The 5296-nt window shown below is 40.3% G+C and overlaps 1 pseudogene; it reads left to right on the top strand.

Moving 5' to 3' along the window:
• Positions 1 to 930: 930 nt before the first annotated feature.
• LOC123241639 lies at positions 931 to 2046 on the top strand (annotated as a pseudogene).
• Positions 2047 to 5296: the final 3250 nt, after the last annotated feature.

Consider the following 5296-nt stretch of genomic DNA (forward strand, 5'->3'; position numbering starts at 1 on the left):
TGGACAGGAAACTAAGAAGAAGGCACAGGAAGTGAAGAAAGAAATGGCCTGGATAAATTAAGAGAAACTTCCAGGGCTCAGCCTTTTTGGCTCTCTTCTTATTCGTGTCTTGGATCTGAAGGAGGTCTTCTTGTTTGTGACTTGGACCTGGAGAAGCGCTGAACCTGGGACTCAGAGACCTTAGTGAAACTGTTCTTAAATCTTTTCCTTAGAACTACGTGGTGAGTGAAGAAGGCTGACTACCTTAGCCTCTGGGGGCTCCCTTGATTGGGAGAAGCCCTAGTGCCTAAACCCCTTGTTAATTGACTTTAGGCTCTCTGGCTGGGCCTCTGGAGCCCTGCCAGAGGAAAGCCCAGACTTGAATACAAATCTAATTTGTTGAGTTAGATCTCTTATTCTACCCTCTTCTCATCTCTCTACTTCCACTCTCTCCTATATTTTGTAAATAAATTACTAAAATCATTTTAGGAATTGGTATTTATTCGGTTCCTTGGCAACCACATCTTTAAATATTACTATACCCAACCAAAAACCCCCTTTTCCCTCTTACATCTGGCAATCTTAACCCCCACAACTGTGGACCATAAGATAGAGTATATACTTAATCCTTTTCCTTCTCTCCAACTAGCCAGAATGAAGAAGTGATAATGACTTCTCCAGTGAAAATGGAGAAATGATTAGATTAACAGAGGAAATGTTCTTTGGTTAAAAAAATTTTTTTTTAATTGAGAGAGGATATGTGCCTTGGTTAAACATGAACCAAATAAAGAAAGGCTTATCTAGGACATTAACCAACACTCAGAGTTCTCAATGGGACAGCAGCCTGTACCTGCAAGAATAGATGCACTAGGATTCATTTTCAACTATAACAACTAAGGTGGCAAGTCACAGCACTGTGAGGGTCATTTGCCACCTTTTGGGACCTCTGCTGAGTATAGAGGCTGACACATTGTGATCATGATTCCTAGAGATGGTATCAGACCTGAGCAGATGCTGCATGTCAAGTCTGTGTTCAGACATGCCTGTTTGCCTTTGAAATTTGAAGAGGTTCAGGTGAGCCATAGTGGTGACAAGGAAGACACCTGCAATGCCATCATGGCCATGCAATGTAACCATATAACTTTTTTTTTAACCCTTACCCTTTGTCTTAGAATCAATACTGTGTATTAGTTCCAAGACAGAAGAGTGATAAGAGCTAGGCAACAGAGATTAAGTGACTTACCCAGGATCACACAGCTAGAAATGTCTGAGGCTAGATTTGAACCCAGGACCTCTTTTCTCTAGGCCTGGCTCTCAATTCGTTGAGCTACCTAGATTTTCCCATAACCATGCAGAGCTTTGAATGGAAACATCAAAACCAACCACAATCTGCCAACATCCTATAAGTCTGATAACAGCATTCTCACCAGCCTAGATCTCCATGCCAATATCCTCTGTAAAAGTCTGCCAGGCATGGTGATTTACCACAAAGACACAACAATCTTATAGTTAGGGAGAACACAGAGGAAGAGCATAGTAGCCTGAACCATGGCAGTGTTTCAGGTGTGGTGGAGAGCTTGAAGGTCCTCACCAAGGCTAAGTCCCTGGATATCACTTAGTTTGTTTTCCAGCTGGCTCAAGAAACTGGGTGAAAGAAAGTGACTGCCATGCTGAGGCATCAAGAACTGGAAGATGGTTCTTTCCTCAAGTGTTATAAAGAGGTTGCTTCAGGCTATTCAAACATCACTTTCTCTAGAGAATGATCATGGAAAATACCACAAAGCAGTATCTGGGTCCCAGTAGTTTAATGCATGCTAATGTCCAATCTCTATGGCAACATCATCAATAATATCTGCTCTGGGCCAGTTGGGAGCCCAGCTAGGGCAAATTATGAACACATGTATACGGTGTTTAAGATGACACCTAAAACACAAAAGCATTGCCAATGAGAATATTATTTACCTTATAGCCACCCTATTAGGTAGTTGAATGATGGACCATCTGAAGCTACCTGCATATGCCATTTTGTTCTGTACAGCTGTCCTGGCATCAATGGACAGGCCATGAAGGTCTAGCTCTTGAATATCTGCCAAGAAAAGCTCCACCTCCATATAACTCCAGATGTGCTGCCTATTTATTATCTCCTAATAACGTCTTGTCAGACAGGAAACTGAGTCAGGGAGAGGTTCATAGATCCCAAATGTGCTTTTCTTTTCCTGTTGCTTCTTAGGTTATAAAATAAATAACTGTGTCCCTCTTTAACAAAAACAAAACATCTTTGTCAAATGGCACAAGTCAGCCTAGACAATTAATTACTCTTTCCCACTTAAAGTGATATAATACTAAGCCCTTGTTCCTTATCCAAGTGAGAACATATCTCTATCAAAGACTTTACTATAAAAATTTTCTGGATCAACTGTGATATATTGCACAGAGATTCAAGGGAGCAGTGCACCAGGAGGTACCATTTAAGTCAACCCCCTGAGAAGGAACTGTTTAGGAGCAGAAGCTCCTCTTTGGCCTCACCATTCTCTCCTCTACCTTGGCCAGAGTATCTCGTGAACATCATAGGGTTTGGACTCTAGAGCCATGTAGGGGAAGATTTGGTACGTGTGTCCTGGTGGCACAGAGGGGGCTGCTCCATTCCCCCTCTCCACTGTGCCTGAGGACATTTTTTTGCATGCCCTGCCCCTCTGTCCAGCAACCCAATGTAAGCACTTCCTCCCTCCACTCTCTGGGGTAATGCCAGGGACTCAAAGATAGCTTAAAGGTGCAGTTTGGGCAAGCAATCACTAAAAGGTTTGTCAACGCTAATCTAGAGGATTCTGTATTTCCAATCAGTGTCATCATGGTGACTTCATTAGGAACCAAGAACAAACTAAACAGAGAATCAAGGTTCTACAAATAGCCTAATCCTCTCCACCTCCACTGCCTTCCAAAAAATAATTCTAAATCTGAGTACTATATCCTGAGGATTCCATCCACAAAAGTACTTTCAGGAATTCTGAGTTAACTGTTTACCACATGTGAGCTAGGTCCACTTTCCCCTGGATTCTATATATTGATGGGAGAGGATGTCACAAAACTTGGAGGGAAGTTGTTTTGTTCCAACTATACCACCATAGTAGATACTCTACCTGGAAGCTAATTAAATCTGACTGACTAATGGATAACAGCTAATAATCATGGTGGGAAACAAACCAGCTTAGGAAACTGTTAGCAACACTGAGAGGATGTAGGAGTCACATTTTGGGGACTCAATTTATCAGTGTGTTAGGAATTGGGATAGTCATATGAGAACATATGCTACATTATATACTTAAAATTTTTGTGTAGTTATTAAGTTGAAATAAAAAAGAAAATTGAAGGAGGAGAGATAAAGTGACTATTGTTTACTATTAACCAAACAAAAAAAAAAAGGAGGGGGCTGTCACAGTTTTCCTAGAAGACAATCTTTTACCCTAAAGGGTGTGCCCTCCATAACATTACTACTGCTAGGTAAATCAAAACTCTTAACTGAGAGTATTTGCTTTATTTTACTGAAAGAATTTCTTCATCTTTTGTTTCACAGCAACAAAAAAATATGAGGTAGAAACTGCCTGAGTCAAGGTTTTGGTATTAGCAGGAGGAAACTGTCAGTCAAAAATGTCTCTCTCTCTAAGCAGAGTGCTTGTACATGAATAAATAGTGGGTCTGACAGACTTTAGGTAAAAGCAGAGTACAGACTATTATTCTACCACAAAGTAAACTAATAATCTGAAGGTCTTCTGAGATAGTCCTGAACCTAAAAATCTATCAGTCTCATTGGTGAGTAAATGGAGGGAAGAAAGAAAATTAACTGACCAGTCAATTCAATCAATATGGTGGCTCCAAACCCCTACCTCAACAATGTCACAAAATCACAGAATTTCAGTTGGAAGGAACTCCTATGGTAAATCCAATCTAAACTATACCCCAAAAAAGAATGTTTACTTACAACATACCCAAGCAGTTATTTAGCCTTTTTTTAAAGAGCCTCCAATGAGAGGAAAACTATCATCTCTTAAGGTAGTCTATTCCACTAGATAGCCCCAATTAAAAGGAAGTTTTTCTTTACTTTAAGGCTAAATTTGCCTCTTTACACTACCAAGCATAGCTCTGAGTTCTGCCCTTTGAGATGAAACTGCACAAATGTAATAACTCTTCCACAGGACATCTTTTCGAGTACTTAAACAAAGCTTTCATGCCTTTTCTGAGATTTCTATTCTCCAGGCAAAACATCCATAGTTCCTTCAACCAGTCTATATATGGCAGTGACTCAAGACCCTTTGACATTTTGGTTGCCTTCTTCTACATGCTTTCTAGCTTGTTAATGTCCATCCTAAAATGTGCTGCCTATAACTAAACACAAACTGAGCAAAGTAAAATACAGTTGGACTCTTTCTTTATTCATGGAAGTTTTGCCTCTTTTAATGCAACCTAAGACCCATAGCTTTTTTGACTGCCACATCATAATGCTGATGTATTTATTGATCTTCCAATCAAATAAAACTCCTAAATCTTTCAGGCAATTCTTGCCTACCCCATCTTCTACTTCTGAAGTCAATTTCTTGACTTTACATTTATCAGCATTAAATTTCATTTTATTAGGTTCAACCTAAACTTCCAGTCTGCCAACATCTATTTTTGTCCTTGACTCTGCCACACTAGTATGTGGTAGATATAACTCCCACCTCTGTGTCATTGGCAAATTTGATAACAATATTATATAATGCCTTTATCCAAATCCCTGTTGAAAAAGTGAAGCATTTTCAAATGCAGACAGCTGAAAAGCAAGGAGCACAGCTGAGTTACTTACACACACACACACACACACACACACACACACACACACACACACACACACACACACTCCCTCAACAAAGATCTAGAAAATGCTCTAGAGCAAGTCTTGACTGTGAAATCCAAGAAAAAAATTTTACTAAGGCATTTTTCAAATCCTGGTCAGTAAAAGGAGACCGACATATAAGGTCTGCAGACAATAGGTTTTGCCATGAAAACCTGCATGAAGCACTGGGATTGAGGGAGGACTGAAGCTATGCCCTGAGACAAGTCTCAGATCTACATAGAGGGAACTGATCTTGAGCAGGATACAGTAACAGGTGCTGATGGGGAACCCTACCCCTCACTTATTAGTCCAAAGATACAAATCCAGGGCAGACTAAAGCAACTTGTATCTAGGGACAGAAGTCCAGCCTGAGGAGTGTTAACCCTTGCTCTAGGTCAGAGCCCTTTGGAAAGCACTGGAAGTTTGCACTTCATTGTGTACTAAGCAAAG

This window comes from Gracilinanus agilis, chromosome 3 (assembly GCF_016433145.1).
Source record: "Gracilinanus agilis isolate LMUSP501 chromosome 3, AgileGrace, whole genome shotgun sequence".
Taxonomy (NCBI): domain Eukaryota; kingdom Metazoa; phylum Chordata; class Mammalia; order Didelphimorphia; family Didelphidae; genus Gracilinanus; species Gracilinanus agilis.